Here is a 17,178-nt window from a genome sequence, read left to right as displayed (position 1 = left end):
TCTTTCAAGAATGTGGCTCAAATCATCCTTGAGCAATCATTGTAAATATCATGAAATACCGATCACCTTGAATACTCCTAGTCCTCATTGATCCACAAAGGTCGGTATGAACCAAATCTAGCAAATGTTCTGTTGAGAAATATTTCCTCTTGAAGGTTGAGGATGTCATTTTCCCTAACTGATATTCCTTGCACAAAGCATTCACTGGTTTGTCCAAATGTGGAAAACCTCTTACTGATTTGGACTTACTGACTTTTACAATTTTATCAAAATTTACATGACAAAATCTTTGATGCTAAAGCCAACTATCTTCTACTTTTGCAACTAGACAACTGTTGACTTTAGAGATTAAATGAAACAAGTTACCTCTGGTCTGTTTGTCGGTTCCAATCAGTTCACTTTTGTTTCCATAATTCTTGTAGACTCCATTCTTGAATTCTAGTGGGTAACCTTTGTCATAGAGCTGAGCAACACTCAAAAGATTGTGTTTCAGTCCTTCAACCTAGTAGACAACATTTGCATTTCTTTTACCATTCAGAGAGATGGATCCTTTTATTTTCACCATCTAGGGTGATTCATTCCCAAATCTCACAACACCTCCATTAAACTCTCTCAAAGTAAGAGACTTACTCTGGTCATCGATCATATGGTGTGAACAACCACTGTCTATAATCCAGTCATCAGAACTATCCATGCGAGAGACCAATGTCTTCTGATCTGATGTCTCTTCTTTAATAGCAACAAAGACAATGTCCTCATTTGCATCTTCCTCAGATTCTTCATCTATAATTCCTCCATCCACTGCAATGAGACAATCTCTTTTACCTTTTCCTTTATACTTCTTATACTTCTCTCATTTTTTCTCATTATCTCCATTAGGACAGTTAGCAACAATGTGTCCATTCCGGTTACATGCAAAAATTTTTAAAGGTAGTTTACCTTTGTACTTACCGATACCTCTGGGTAACCGCTTGACCAACAATGCTTCAAGCTCAATCAGACTGTCTTCATCATCTACCTCTCTATTGGATTTGGAGTCATGACTATAGCTCACTTCTCTGATTTTCCTTACCGGCGGGGTAGAAAATGAATCTCTAAATGCAAACTTTGATCTCTGAACACTTCCATCAAAACCATTTAATTAAAATGTAGGTAATTTACCAATGATAGAATCAAGAGTTACCTTTGTTTTATTAATAGATTTTAGTTTCTGAATGGCTGCAATTCAGATAGCGTAGACCAGTATAAGGGTTCTCAACACCTTGCTAACCACTATGGTATCCTCCACTATACCTCCAACACTTTTTATCTCTCCGACTATCTCCTTGATCCTCTGACCATACCGTTGAATATTTTCACCTTCAACCATCTGCATATCATCAAATTTACCTCTTAGACTCTCTTTTTTAGCATGCTCATCATTGCTATAGATATCTTCTAGTTTCTTCCATACTTTATAGGCAGTCTCCAATCCATTGTCATCAACATACTCTGAATCAGACAAGGAATTGATGATTGCCTCCAATGCTTGATTGTTCTCTTGTTGCTCCTTCTTTTGATCATCTGAGAAAATCCCACTAGGCAAGTTATATTTAGTAACAACATGTTCCCAATATTGACTTCCTAAGCTTTTGATATAGATCTTCATCCTATCACTCCAGATTCTATAGTTTTCCCTATTGAACTTCATACTTTCTTTCTTCATCATGTTCTCCTAGATCTTTTCCTCAAGCTATTAGGCTTAAACACAAGAGGACCTGAAATGCTCTGATACCAATTGATAATATGACAAAACAATAAGGATCTGATCAACTAATCGGAGGGGGGGGGGTGAATTAGTAGATAGAAAATAAACTAAACTTTCACCAAACTTAATCACAACTCAGAAACAAATTGCTAACCTAATTGGTTTAGACACTATATCAAAAACTGCAACTGCACTGTCAAACTTTACCGGTTGACCAAAACATCAATGATACAATGCAATAGATCTGAAACAAAAATACCATTTAACTAAAATTTTAAACCACTTTACTAATATCGGTAATAGCTCATTTCAAATCACTTTCGTTAATCTAAACATATCTAAGTGGCTTTACAGTGCCAAGAAGCTTTTCAAACTTTAAAGGATTATGTTTTGAATACTCTAGTATTAGTTCCAACTACTCAAGGAAAGCCCCAATTACTATATATATCAGCAAAAAACTCATCTTTGGGAGCCTTGTTGGCACAACATGATGATGAAGGAAAGGAAAGAGAAATATACTATATAAGTAGAACCCTAATAGGATATGAGCTTAATTACACCCCTATAGAACGAGCATGTCTAGCAGTGATCTTCACATCTCAGAAACATAGACATTATATGCTGAGTCACAAAGTCCAACTCATCACACATTTTGATCCACTCAAATATTTGTTAAGTAGAGCAACATTGACTGGAAGATTGTCTAAGTGGGTCATGATTTTAAGTGAGTTTGATATAGAGTATGTGGACAGAAAGGCAATCAAATGACAAATTATAGCAGATTAGTTAGCAGAGGCTCCCTTGCAAGACAACCACCCACTATTAATAGACTTTCTTGATGAATCTGTGTTTACATTGACAACATCCACCATGTGGAAATTATACTTTGATGGATCCTATACAAATCATGGAGCTGGAGCTGGGATTCTTTTCATCACCCCTCAAGGTGATTCTATCCCTAAGTCATTCAGAATCAACCTTCTTTGTACGAACAATACTGTTGAATATGAAGCTCTCATCATAGGACTTCATACCACTGTACAGTGGAGGATAAAAGAATTACAAGTCTACAGTGACTCACAACTAATTGTAAATCAAGTCAATGATGACTATAATACAAAATATGATAAATTGATGCCTTATAAACAAATGGTAGAAGATTACAAAGGACATTTCAGTAACATCACTTTTACAATAGGCTCTCTACTAAATATGCCTCATAATGAAACTCAGTTAGAGTTTATTGTAGAACAATTGATGATACTAACATATGAGATTCCCTCATCAGAATATGTATGTGTAATTGTGGGTCCTGAATGCCCATGGTATAATGAGATATACACATACTTACATACTCAATATATGTCTCCTGATTTGTCTAGAAATCAAAAGAAAACTCTTATTCGCCAGGCATCCAGACACACTATTATTGCTGACACATTAAATAGAAAGGGCTTTGATGGAACCCTTCTCTACTATCTTGATGAAGCAGAAGCACAACTTTACCTAAAAGAGGTACATGACAAAATTTGTGGGGTGCATCAAAGTGGCCCGCCACTATCAAAGAAATTATTAAGACCTAGATACTATTGGCCAACTATGGAAAAGGATGCCAATAAATATGTGCAAAAATGTAGACAATGTCAAATGCATGGGGACCTTATTCATGCATTGACACAGGATATTCAACTTATTACATCACCATGGCCATTTTCACAATGGGGGTTGGATCTAGTTGGTAAAGTTAATCCTACTTCTTCCAATCGACACAAATTCATCTTAACGGCTACTGAGTATTTTACTAAATGGGTAGAGGCAATCCCCCTTACATACACCACTGGTAAGAAAATAGAGAAATGTATGCTTAATTACATTATCTACTGGTATAGGATTCCAATGTGCATTGTGACTGATAATGGACGTCCATTCAAAAATCAAGAAATGAGAGAATTGTGTGAAAAATTTCAAATACAATAGAGATTTGCAAAACCATATTATCCACAAAGCAATGGACAAGCAAAGGCAACAAACAAGACAATGTTAAATATCCTCAAGAAAGTTGTCACTGACATAGGATGAGCCTAACATTTCCAGTTAGATCCCACTCTTTGGGCTTATAGAATAGGGGTACGCACACCTATAGGAGCAACTCCATATTCATTAGTCTAAGGTACGGAAGCAATACTAAATGATGCCCTCTTAAATGGCACAAGGTTAGTCTATGATCAAAGAACACGAAACACACAAAACCATTAGTGTTAGTCAATCAAAAACTAATCTATGAAGGCATACCAAAAGAGACACTAAAAAGCATGCTAATTTATCTAATGAACAAAACAAAGATTATGAGGCATCTCCAACTGCCTCTTAGCATGGCCTTAGCTTCTTCTCCCTTGTTCCTCTCCTCTCCAAGTTCCAAAAGAGTGTAGCTCTCAGCAGCTTTTTGCACTATGGATGCTTATGGAGGATTGAGATTGTAGTATAGCTCCAAATATGAAATGAAAAGCTAATACTAATCTATTGATGCTAAAATGATTGATTTTATCTAAAATAACAAGATATTAGATAATTATGCTAAATGCTCTCTAAAAATGTCTATAGCCTAAATGCATACAAGTTTTCAGGATTTGGTTTATGAAGGAATGGGCTCTATTTATAGGAAAAATGGAGCAATGGATGGCCAGGATTGAAAGGTTTAATCAAGGGTCAAGCTTGAAAGTTGGGGATCCATGTGCACAATTTGCACCAATAAAATGGTGACAAGTGTCAACACAGGATTGGGTTGAAAGAAAGGGGTTGGAGGCATTGAATGCCTAAGAAGACCTTATGGTTATCTAGAAGGTAAGGGTCAAGTCTAATTTAAGATTACCCACTGGATTAGGAGTTAATCCAAGGATAAACCTTTGTGCAAATGATTAAGATATAGTCATGGTCAAAGCATTAAAGGCTTGATGAGACCCTTGGGTTGGGTGGAGGTTGTGTCAAAACAAATGTTTTAACCATGTGGAAGGGTTTTGGTTAACCATTAATGGTTATTGGAGACTTTGGGGGATTAAGTGGTTGAAAGTTGGAAGCCTTTAATGGCTATCAAAGACTTTGAGGAATTAAGTGGTTGAAGGTTGAAAGCCTTTAATGGTTATCAAAGACTTTGGGGTCTTTGAGAAGTGACTCCATTTTGCTTAGGAATGTGACAATAATTAGGGGATGGATTAGGCTAATTAGGAAGGGGTTAGAAGAATCTAGAAGGGGATTAGATTTTGCAAGTGGATTTGGTGGGTGAGGGAAAATAGGATTTTATTAAAATAAAAATTCATTTATTTTAATAAATGTGTGCAAGTTGTATTTGTAGGAAAATGCAAGTGGGGTGGGGATAATGATTTAAATAAATGTTTTATTTAATTTATTTAAAAGAGGAAAAGGGGATTTAATTAAATAAATAGATTTTATTTATTTAATTAAATGGAATTTGATTTTAATGAATGAATTAAAATAAATTGAATAATTTATTTAATTAATAGGAGAATGTTTGGGGATGAATTAATTAAATATTAATTTAATTAATTGATGGCTAGTGGATTTTTAATCAAATAAATACGAAATATTCATTTAATTAAAATGGACAGATTTATGTGACTACACTACCCATTGAAATAGAACTACCATCTTTAAGGTCTCCTTAAAACACATGATATCAGAGGAAGACTATCGGGTTGCAAGATTACAAGACCTTGGAATGCTTGATGAAGAGAGACAAACTGCTTTAAATCATTTGCAAGGTTACCATAATAAATTGAGGAGTTACAATAAACAAGTACGCCCAAGGAATTTTGAACTGGGAGATCTAGTTCTCAAGGAGAACCAAAGGAACTTAGCAGAACGTGAAAAGCTAGGGAAGTTTGAACCTAAATGGCTAGGTCCTTTTATCATAACAAGGGTTATAGGAAATGGAGCATACAATTTGGCTACCATGGAGGGAGATCCACTCACCGACCCTATGAACAACATGCACCTTAAACGATATTATATCTAAGGGTCAGGTTAGTTTAGGTTTTACTTTTCACATTACATCTCATTTTATTCAAATCACTTTTGGCACAACAAAAGAGAAGGCCCTTGAAGTCAAAACTGGTTTCAACAGGAAGAGAAGAGAGAAGAAAATAGAAAAGATGCCTGCATATGTGGTGCAGGAGCACCTAGTTTTGCTTATACTCTCCGTTTTTGGTATTTTTCATGCTCAAGTGTCTTGTTAGTTTGGATATGTTGTCATGGGTTTTTTGTAGTCCTTTCATAGGTTTGTGATCTCATTTTTTTCTTAAGAGATCAAATTTTGCTTCTTAGAGCTTGAATTGTCAATTTTGTGCTTCTAGGCCAAAAAGGGCTAAAAAGTGAGAAATTGCCTTATAGGTCTAGAAATGGTTGGGAAAGTTTTGGAGCATGTTTTTTGAGTGATTTTAATCATTCCTAAGTGTCTAGGAGGGATAGATAAATTAGGTTTCTCAAAAATGTCATTTGGAGCAACAAAAGTTGCTTTCTTGTTTGGAAAAGTTGTCATTTTTAAGATAAGATTGTAAAAGCAAACCTCCTATAGCTATGTGTCCATAAAAGACCTCATAAATTATTTATGGTGCTATAAATATGCCTCCCTCTTCTTTGTATAGGGTTGGCATTTGTATTTGAAGACATTCTCAATTGAAATATCAAGAATTCTGGCTTTTTAATGGTTTTTGAACACATTTTCTTGTGACAGTTCGTACTGGATAGTTCCTTTCCATACTATAATTGCTGGAGATTTTTCTTAATGTATATTCAAGTCATTTTATGTATTAGTTTCATTGGTTAAGCATTTGGAAGTTGATTGTATAAATTTATTTCATTTTTGGCTTTTGACTGCCCTGTCAAGGGTTTGGGCCTAAAAAATGTATGAACTTGTCTAAATCCTAGTTTGGGCTTCCATAGATGGACTTAGATAAGTTTTATGGCACATTTATAGTGTAAATATTTCACATTTTGGCTAGGTTTGTAAGAAAGAAGAGTTTTTGAGCATATGCTAGGCAAATTGGAAAGGATTTGGCTAGCAATGTGAGTAAGACCAAACTTGTTTGTGCTCAAGACCAATTTGAGTAAGAAAAATTGAGGAAGATGTCTACACTAGCATTTAAGGATTTTTGGATGCATTTGGAGTTCAAAACAATGCACTTTTCATCTTGCAAGTGTGTTGAAGTAGTGGCTGGCAGCAAGTGCCGAGTTTTGGGAAATTAATGCCTTTGTGAATCCAAGTTTGCTTTATGAACACATTCATACTTTGGAAACTTGTGACAGGGATAATAAATATGATTGGAGGTTGATATATGCATTGATGAAATTTTCTATGGTGATCTAACCTTGTATAGTGCAGGAAAAATAGTGGTTTGACAGTGACAGTGCTTTTCTTAATCATATTAATGTTGTATGGCAAGTGTTTGGTGTAATGAAACTACAGGGAAGAGTTAGAAAATAGTTCAAAGTGATGGGGAAGATATTATAAAAGATTTTGGAAGCTTGGTGTGTAGTATAAGAGTGACTTCCTTTGTAACTTGGTTGAAACCCTCTCAAAACCCTACTTATTAGCCTAAAAACGTGGACAGTCATTCTACAAACTTCCAAGGGGCTAAAACCATGAAAATCCTTGAGTTCACACCTTATTGACACCATCCATGTTAGGTTTTGTGAATTTTGTGGTCATCATTTTCCTATGCAAGCAAAATTCACTCAATTAGCCCTCCATGGGCTAGTAGCCCTTTTTAGCCCTGTTTTCACAAATGTTGAACCCGATTGTTCAAATGATGTATGAACCTTCCTAATTTGTCTGAAGTAGTTGAAATACACACAAAGGACCTAATTAAACCAATCATGATATTCAAGACACCATTTTGGGGTGTGGACCTATGTTGGAGGGTTTGAGTAACCTTGAGTAACTTAAGGAAGCAAACTAGAACAATGTTGCATAACACACAATAGGGTGGTTGCTTGAGGAGAAGTGTGGGTGTTGGGGTTTGATGTTGTAAAACAAAAATTTTACATAAAAAAAGGCACAACCTTGGCTCCATTTGATAATTAGACCAATTTAGGCTCGTTGAGTAACTTCTCACTCAACCTCCCTATCATAGTGGTATCAGAGCGTGAGTAAGATTCAGGTGAAAAGAGAAAACAAATTGACTTAGGATCAATAGAATCCTTAGAAGCAAACATGGTGACTAATGTTGAGTTAGCCAAGAAGGTCGAAGACCAAGAAGAAGAAAATAGAGCACTCAGAGAGAGGTTAGAGCAGCTAGCAATAAAACTAGTTGAAGTAGAAGTCAAAACTGAAGAAGTCCATGATAAGGTTGGAGCTAAGGGAAAAATGGTAGCAATAGAAGATGAGGTTCCCATACCTAACCCTGTTATTGAGCATGAACCATTATTGAAGGCTTTGAGAGCCATGAGTGGTAAAACCTTAGAGGGAGTGGCTCTTTTCAATGGAAAGATGGATCTAGATGCTCTTATAGAATGGATTGAAGGCCTAGAAAACCATTTTCAATGTGATGGAAAAACTGAAGTGCAAAAGGTTAAAGTAGCTAAATCAAGGTTGAGAGGGGCAGCCTTAACTTGGTGGAAGTTCATCGAAGAAGAAAGGGTGAAAGAAGGTAAGAAACCAATAGCCACCTGGAAAGCAATGGTATCCAAGATTAGAGAAACCTATCTTCCTGAATACTATGAAGTCCAACTACATAGGAAAAGACAAAAATTGAGACAAAAAGACTTAGATGTCAGTAGCTACATTGAGGAGTTTCAAAAAATATTCATGAGATCCAAGGTAGTAGAGGATGAGAGTATAAAAGTAGCTAGGTATTTGAATGGACTAAGATGGAACATACAAGAAGAGATGAGTTTGTTGTGTCCACAAATAGTTCACACTTGTGTTATCAACTAGCACTCAAAGTGGAAGAGAAGTTTAAGAGAAAGCAAGAACAAAGCAACAAAGGCAGAGGTAGGGGTAGAGATGGTAGAGGCCATAGAGGAAGTTTTGGTGGAAGAGGAGATCAAAGGTCCCAAGGAGAATCCAAACTTATTGAGAAAAGTGGGGATTCATATAGCAAGAGCAGCTATAGAGGAAGGGGATCTAGTAACCTAGGTAGATGTAGATCTAGTGGACTAGGAAGAGGGTCCTACTTCTTCACCATGAAATGCTACAACTACTAGAAGTTGGGACACCCTACCTATAGATGTCCAGAGAAACCCAACTCATCACAAGGAGGTGAAAGAAAGGTGAAATATGTGCAAGAAAGTGTAGCAAGAAGCAAAGCTCATGAAGTGAGCTTAACATCAATAGATGGTGAGAGTTTGATGATGAGAAGAGTCTTGATAAAGGAGCCAATCAAGGAGGAACCTATTCAAAGAAGGTCATTCTTTAGAATTAAGTGCAAGATCATGGGAAAGGTATGAAAGGTGGTCATTGATTCCAGATCCAAAGATAACATAGTTTTAGAAGAAGCAGTGAGTAAACTCAAACAAGAAAGAATCCCTCACACACATCCCTATAGAGTCACATGGTTGAATAGGGAGCAACATGTTCTTGTCAATGAACAAACATGGGTAGAATTCACTATAGGAGGGTATCAAGATAAGATCTTATGTGATATTCTTCCAATGGCTTCTTGCCATCTACTTCTTGGTAGACCTTGGCAATTTGATAGGAAAGCCATGCACAATGGTGAAAATAACTCCTACTCATTTCAGAAGGAGAGTGTTACATACAAAATTCAGTCTATAAATGAAGAAAAAGAGGGCAGCAGTTCAAAGAATCAGAATATTTTAATAGTGAATGTGAAAGAGTTTATTAACACACTTGAAGAGGGTAAAGGAGTGGAATTTGCACTCACAGTGACACCCAAAGAAGAAAAGAAGGAGAAGAAGGTTGAGATACCATAAGAAGTGCAGAAAATACTTGATAACTATAAGGAAATCATAAGGTATGGAACACCTGCAACCTTACCACCTCCTAGAGCCATTAGCCATCAGATAGACTTCATACCAGGAGCCTCTTTACCAAAAAAAGCAGCCTACAAGATGATATTTGAATAGAACAAAGAAGTGGCAAGACAAGTGCAAGAACTCCTAGATCAAAATTTGATAAGAAAAAGCATAAGTCCTTGTGCAGAACCTACCGTTTTAGCACCCAAGAAAGGAGGTACATGGAGATTGTGCACAGATTCAAGAGGCATTAATAGAATCACCATCAGGTATAGATTTCCTATTCCAAGGATTGAGGATTTGATGGATTGTTTAGGAGGTGCAAAGTATTTCACAAAAATTGACCTCAACAGTGGTTATCACCAGATCAGGATAAAAGAAGGTGATGAATGGAAAACAAATTTCAAAATAAATGAGGGTCTTTATGAGTGGCTAGTTATGCCATTTGGTCTTTCTAATGACCCAAGTACATTCATGAGACTCATGAATGAAGTGTTACATGATTTCATTGGTAAATTTGTAGTGGTGTACTTAGATGACATTCTAATTTTCAGTAAAACTCAAGAAGAGCATTTGAAGCATCTTAGAATTGTTTTGAAAAAATTGTATGATGAACAACTGACAATCAATTTGGAAAAGTGTGATTTTATGAAATAGGAATTGGTTTATCTTGGCTTTGTGATCTCAAGTGGAGAATTGAAAATGGACAAAACTAAAGTGAAAGCCATCACAAATTGGCCTACACCCAAATCAGCAAGTGATGTCCACAATTTTCATGGCTTAGCATAGTTCTACAGGAAGTTCATCAGAGGGTTTAGTGATATTTGTGCACCAATGCTTGATATTATTAAAGGTGGAGATAAGATAAAGTTTCAGTGGACAGATGCAGCAAATAAGGGGTTTGAACTTTTGAAATCCAAGGTTGCTTCTCAACCAATGCTTATACTTCCTTGTTTTGACAAGTTATTTACTATTGAATGTGATGCTAGTAATATTGCAGTAGGTGTAGTGTTGAGTCAGGATAATAGACCTGTAGCTTTCTTTAGTGAAAAGTTGAATGATGCTAAAAAGAAGTACTCTTCCTATGATTTGGAACTCTATGCTTTAGTTCAATCACTTAGAAAGTGGAGACATTATTTTCTTCCAAAGGAGTTTGTTGTTTATACAAATAATCAAGCTTTGAGTTTCTTGAATTCACAAGATAAGTTAAATCATAGGCATGTTAAATGGGTTGAGTTCTTACAATCATACACTTTTACTCTTAAGCACAAGAAAGGACAATACAATAAAGTAGCAGATGCTTTGAGTAGAAGGCTTCTAACAGTGTAGGAAGTATAGGTTTAGAGTATTGGTATAGAATGTTTCAAAGGAATGTACATCCTGATGATGAAGATTTTGCAGCCATCTATAAGGTTTGCCAAGCATTTGATAATTCTTTTCATAGTGAATATGCTGATTATACTTTACAAAATGGTTTGCTGTTTAAAGGTGGGCAACTATGTGTTCCTAAAGGCTCAATGAGGGAGAATTTGATTCAAGAAAAGCACAATAGGTGTTTGAGTGGACATTTTGGTCTCAACAAAACATTGGAGTTGGTGCAACGTTTCTATTATTGGCCTAAAATGCAACGAGATGTCAGAAGGTATGTGGAGAAATGTATGGTTTGTCAGAAAGCAAAAGGTAATACTTCTAATGCTGGTCTTTATCAGCCTCTTCCAATTCCTACAAGGCCTTGGGAATGTGTTAGCATGGATTTTGTAGTAGTCTTACCTAAAACTCAAGCTGGTTTTGAAAACATATTTGTGATTGTGGATAGATTTAGTAAAATGGTACACTTTATTCCTTATAATACTAAACATGATGCTAGTCATATAGCCTATTTGTTTTTCAAGGAAGTGATTAGAATCCATGGTTTACCTTCTAGCATTGTTTCTGATAGAGATGTTAAGTTTCTTGGCGATTTTCGAAAGACATTATGGAAAATATTGGGTATTAATCTCTCTTTTGGTTCAACTTATCACCCATAGATTGATGGGAAATCTGCGGTGGTCAATAGGACTCTTGGCAACCTCTTAAGGTGTTTGACAAAGGAATATGGCCAAATTTGGGATCAACTCATCCATCAGGTAGAATTTGCATACAATGATAGTGTTAACAGGTCAACTGGTAAGAGTCCCTTTGAGATTGTTTATGGTATGCACCCAAGGGGTGTCATGGAGTTAAGGGATCTTGGTAACATGTAGCAAAAGAGTGGTACAACAGATGGCATGGCTCAATCAATGAAGGAAGTTCATGAGCAAGTGAGAAAGACTCTTCAAGATACCTCACAAAAAGTGAAAGGTAGAGTGGATACATCAAAGAGGGATGTTCAATTTTCAGTTGGGGACTTCGTGATGGTACATTTGAACAAGTCTAGATTGCAAAAGGGAGTTCCCAACAAGCTCCAAATGAGGCGGATTGGTCCTTGCAGGATATTGGCTAAGTATGGTTCTAATGCATATAAAATTGATTTGCCTACTGATCTTTCTTTGTCTCCTATTTTCAATATTTTAGATTTGGTGGCATTCAAAGGTCAACTTCCTAAGGAGGATGACAGAGTTTCAGATGTTCACAAGTCACTTTCAGACCTGCCTTTGCCTCCTCCTTCCATTCCTCAAGCTGAAAAGGTGTTGGACTTAAGAGTGTACAAGAAGACTCGCCATCAAGTGTACATGGAGCATCTTATCAAGTGGAAATATAAACAACTTTAAGAAGCCACTTGGATACACGAATCTTATTTCTCTAAGTATATAATTCCTTCTTCTTTTCTGCCTCACTGAGTCACATGACTTCTTTGTCTTTGGGGAAGTATGGTGCAGGAGCACCTAGTTTTGCTTATACTTTCCATTTTTGGTATTTTTCATACTTAAGTGCCTTGTTAGTTTTGATATGTTGTCATGGGTTTTTTTAGTCCTTTCATAGGTGTGTGATCTCATTTTGTTCTTAAGAGATCAAATTTTGCTTCTTAGATCTTGAATTGTCAATTTTGTGCTTTTAGGCCAAAAAGGGCTAAAAAGTGAGAAATTGCCTTATAGGTCTAGAAATGGTTGAGAAAGTTTTGGAACATGTTTTGTGAGTGATTTTAATCATTCTTAAGTGTCTAGGAGGGATAGATAAGTTAGGTTTCTCAAAAATGTCATTTGGAGCAACAAAAGTTGCTTTCTTGTTTGGAAAAGTTTTCATTTTTAAGACAAGATTGTAAAAGAAAACCTCCTACAGTTGTGTGTCCATATAAGACCTCATAAATTCTTCATGGTGCAATAAATATGCCTCTCTCTTCTTTGTATAGGGTTGGCATTTGTATTTGAAGACATTCTTAATTGAAATATCAAGAATTCTGGCTTTTTAATGGTTTTTGAACACATTTTTTGGTGACAGTCCATACTGGATAGTTCCTTTCCATACTGTACTTGCTGGAGATTGTTCTTAATGTACATTCAAGTCATTTTATGTATTAGTTTCATTGGTTAAGAATTTGGAAGTTGATTGTATAAATTTGTTTCATTTTTGGCTTTTGACTGCCTTGACAAGGGTTTGGGCCTAAAAAATGTATCAATTTGTCTAAATCCTGGTTTGGGATTCCATGGGTGGACTTAGACAAGTTGTATGGAACATGTATAGTGTTAATATTTCACATTCTGGCCAGGGTTGTGAGAAAGAAGAGTTTTTGAGCAAATTGGAAAGGATTTGGCTAGCAATGTGAGTAAGACCAAACTTATTTGTGCTCAAGACCAATTTGAGTAAGAAAAATTGAGGCAGAGGTCTGCACTAGCATTTAAGGAGTTTTGGATTCATTTTGAGTTCAAAACAATGTACTTTTGATCTTGCAAGTGTGTTGAAGTAGTGGCTTGCAGCAAGCACCTAGTTTTGAGAAATTAATGCCTTGGTGAATCCAAGTTTGCTTTATGAACACACTCATACTTTGGAAACTTGTGATAGGGATAACAAAGATGATTGGAGGTTGATATATTCATTGATGAAGTTTTCTATGGTGATCTAACCTTGTATAGTGCAGGAAAAATAGTGGTTTGACAGTGACAGTGCTTTTCTTAATCATTTTAATGTTGTATGGAAAATGTTTGGTGTAATGATAGTGTAGGGTAGAGTTAGAAAATAGGTCAAAGTGATGGGGCAGAGATTATAAAAGAGTTTGGAAGCTTGGTGTGTGGTATAAGAGTGACTTCCTTTGTAACTTGGTTGAAACCCTCTCAAAACCCTACTTATTAGCCTAAAAACGTGGACAATCATTCTACAAACTTCCCAGGGGCTAAAACCATGAAAATCCTTGAGTTCAAACCTTATTGACACCATCCATGTTAGGTTTTGTGAAGGTTGTGGTCATCGTTTTCTTATGAAAGAAAAATTCACTCAATTAGCCCTCCATGGGCTAGTAGCCCTTTTTAGCCATTTTTCACAAATGTTGAACCTGATTGTTCAAATGATGTATGAACCTTCCTAATTTGTCTAAAGCAGTTGAAATACACACAAAGGATCTAATTAAACCAATCATGATAGTCAAGACACCATTTTGGGGTGTGGACCTATGTTGGAGGGTTTGAGTAACCTTGAGTAACTTAAGGAAGCAAACTAGAACAATGTTGCATAACACACAATAGGGTGGTTGCTTGAGGAGAAGTGTGGGTGTTGGGGTTTGATGTTGTCAAACACAAATTGAATACAATAAAAAAACACATAACCTTGGCTCCATTTGACAATTAGACCAATTTAGGCTTGTTGAGTAACTTCTCACTCAACCTCCCTATCAATATGTAGAGGATGTAATTCATAAGAAAGACACTCAACTAGGTTTTGGATCCAAACTGGCAACAAAACCAACAGTGGCTAGTACTATAGAGGTGAAGATGCCTGAAGCTTACATTTCTACCATCACTTTTAATTCTGACCCCAAGGACAATGAACCTCTAACTTTCAGAAGGGTACAAAGGAAGAAAGTGGATCAACCACCGGTAGAGCAGAAGAAGGCAGAGCCTAGGAGGAGACTTATTAGAAAGGCAACTAAATCTACTGCACCACCACCTCTAGCAAGGAAGCCTATGCAAAAGAGGAAACTAGTCACATCTACTCTGGCAACCCCAAGCAAAAAGAAGAAGAGTGATGATACTTAAACCAGTAAGACTAAAATGACCTGTGTTGAGCTAATTGATGAAATTACAAAAGATGGAATTTTGAAAAATGTATCTAAGTATTATGAAGATTTAGAGGATTATGAGCAAAATGAAATAGAAGAGGCTATTTTATTACATATAGACATTTATAAGAAAACCTTAATAGAAATTTTGAAGGAGATACCTCTATCTTTGTATAATAAACTTAATGCTAGAAGACTTGATGCTGTCAAGAGAGATAGGGAGATTAAGGAAGTAGCACTTTTGGAAATGTGTGGTTCTATAAATAATGAGGAAATGAAAAGATGCATAGATGTTGCAAATAGGATAGTTTTCAGTAGTAAACCCCAACAAATAAGCCTAATGATGGGCAAAGTTAATGAGGTGATAAATGAGACCAGTAAGGGTTGGACTAAATTCTTCTAGAAGAATGCAAATTTTCTCACATCTCATGAAGAATTTGTTAAGGCTACATCTTCCACCATTCCTGACAAATCAAAAGGAAAAGGTATTTTGGGTAGTTCAACTCCAATTTTGACTAAACCGGTAGTAACTGTAGATATACAGACACAACCAGTTGTAAAGGAAAGTCTACAGTCTGTACTGACACAAACTATTTTTTAGTAAGGCAATGTACATGTTATAGAGAATATTGTGGATAATACTCCACTGATAGTAACTGTCAATGTACCAAGTGGTGAAGCCATCGGTTCAAAAGAGGTTGTAGAGGATAAGGTAAAGGAAAATGAATCTATACCGGTAGTTAAAACTGATTCTTCGACAAAGGTTTTGGCAATTGACACTTCTCAGGTTGAGAAGAAATCAGTCACTGAGAAGAGTCCAATTGAGTTGATGATGATGGCTACTCAAAAATTATTGAAGGAGGATACTACAGGCAAGGGAATAATTGATCAACCAATTACAATATTGCATAATTTAACACTTGATTGTAAGATTGAAGATGGAGCAAGCCCTTCCAACAAGATTAAGGCACTAACATAGTACATATCTAACAACTTTCAATCGCTGCAGCAGATTGCAGACTGGCAGGCTTTAGAAAGATTCACTAGGGCTAAGAGAGCCACCTTTGACCAGATCATTGAAACAAAGAAAAAGAAAATTGAAGCTAAAATCATTCTTATTGAGAATTGTTTGAAACAAGGTACAATTATCTACAGGGTCTATTGTAACATAGGAATTATTACAACAAATGTAGATAGCAAATTAAAGGAGTTATATAATAAGATAGCTAACATTTCTAATTCTTTTGATGGATTAACCACACTGGCCACATCTATTGATGGACAAATTTGGTCCTTGGAGAACCAAATTTTTTCTTTTGATAAGGAGAGAGATAAATTCATTAGGAGAGCAGGAAGTCTTAGAGGATTGGTGAGTCCCAGATTGGATTCAGTGGGTTCATAAGAGAGAGTGCATGGACATGATTGCTAAATCCACATCAGGAGAATCCAAGGAGAAGGAAACATTGGCCCACTTACTAAGTGGACTAGCATCCATATCTGACACCTTCAAAACCAGCTGGGATACATATCTTCAGTTGTTGGATAAGGCTTACCCTAAAATTTTGAAGTTGGTCAAGCTCTAGTGAAATTAACAGTATTCATTTATTCTTTTGTTCTAAATTCTTTCAATTCCTTCACCGGTCTTTGGCATTGATTCCAAAGGGGGAGTATGTATATATGTGAAAAATATCAAAAAATATCAGACAAAAACATATGGGAAGGACATCAGAATATCAGAAGGAGTGTATTTCTCAGGGGGAGCATATTTAAGTTAAATTGATAGAGGATCCATTTTTCACATGAGTGTTGCCATCAATGCCAAAGGGGGAGATTGTTGGCAATTGACACTCATTGGATACATTTTGTTGTCATTGATGGAAACAAGATTAGATGGAAATCATTTACCGGCATTAGGAGGCATATATCAATAGACACCGACTTTGGAGCATTCAGGGCTACACTGACATCGACATCGGTACTTTAAGCAAGCCGACATCAAGGAATATTTATTTAGTAAATCATTTTATAATTATTGTCGATGTCAACATTGAATAACTTTTGTAATGCATTGTAAGCCAACATAAGTCATATTGTTTGTAATGGGTATATAGGTCAGTCTGCAAGGTCATTTTGAATATGGCATAGGATGTGACATAGGAGAATATATAGTAGAACTGTACAATGCAAAGTATTGTATGTATATCATTTGTATGCAAATTTTATATCATGCAATGATCCGTAGATAGTTTGGAAA

Source organism: Cryptomeria japonica, chromosome 4 (assembly GCF_030272615.1).
Source record: "Cryptomeria japonica chromosome 4, Sugi_1.0, whole genome shotgun sequence".
Classification (NCBI taxonomy): domain Eukaryota; kingdom Viridiplantae; phylum Streptophyta; class Pinopsida; order Cupressales; family Cupressaceae; genus Cryptomeria; species Cryptomeria japonica.
This window is presented reverse-complemented; position numbering follows the sequence as displayed.